This window comes from Plasmopara halstedii (assembly GCF_900000015.1).
Source record: "Plasmopara halstedii genome assembly, contig: Scaffold_1211, whole genome shotgun sequence".
Classification (NCBI taxonomy): Eukaryota; Oomycota; class Peronosporomycetes; order Peronosporales; family Peronosporaceae; genus Plasmopara; species Plasmopara halstedii.
This window is the reverse complement of record NW_020188126.1, coordinates 685,574-686,042: the sequence shown is the minus strand read 5'-3', so window position 1 is coordinate 686,042 and position 469 is coordinate 685,574.

Below are 469 nucleotides of genomic sequence, written 5' to 3'. Positions count from 1 at the left end.
ATACCTCCCAAAGTGATGTTCAGGTCAGCAGCTTTCTCTTTGACTAGATCTGAGAAATTGCTAGAAGTCGCATCCCAAATCAAACCAACCTTCTCGCCTGGATAGCACGACGCCAAATGTTTCAAGTAAGTGCAGCACCCGTCTTTGTCCATCTAATGCTTTGGATGGAACATGACTTTGCTAGGTCCATCCCAAGAAGAGAATCGTCTTGAAAGCGTCCCGTCAGGCTGACCAGTCATGATAATCATAGGGGCAAGGATTTGAGATTGGAACATCTCGCATGCTACCACCACAGTGCACCCTTTCTTGGCATCCTTGGCTCGGTTGGTGCCGACTCGTCGTACATTCGTTGGAGCAATCAAACGGGTTTCTTTCGGGTAGAACTGAAGAAACATTTCGTCGGCATTGACCAAACGGGTCACACCAGCAGATTGCATGATGCTACAGGTCAAAGCACAGGCATCCAAAC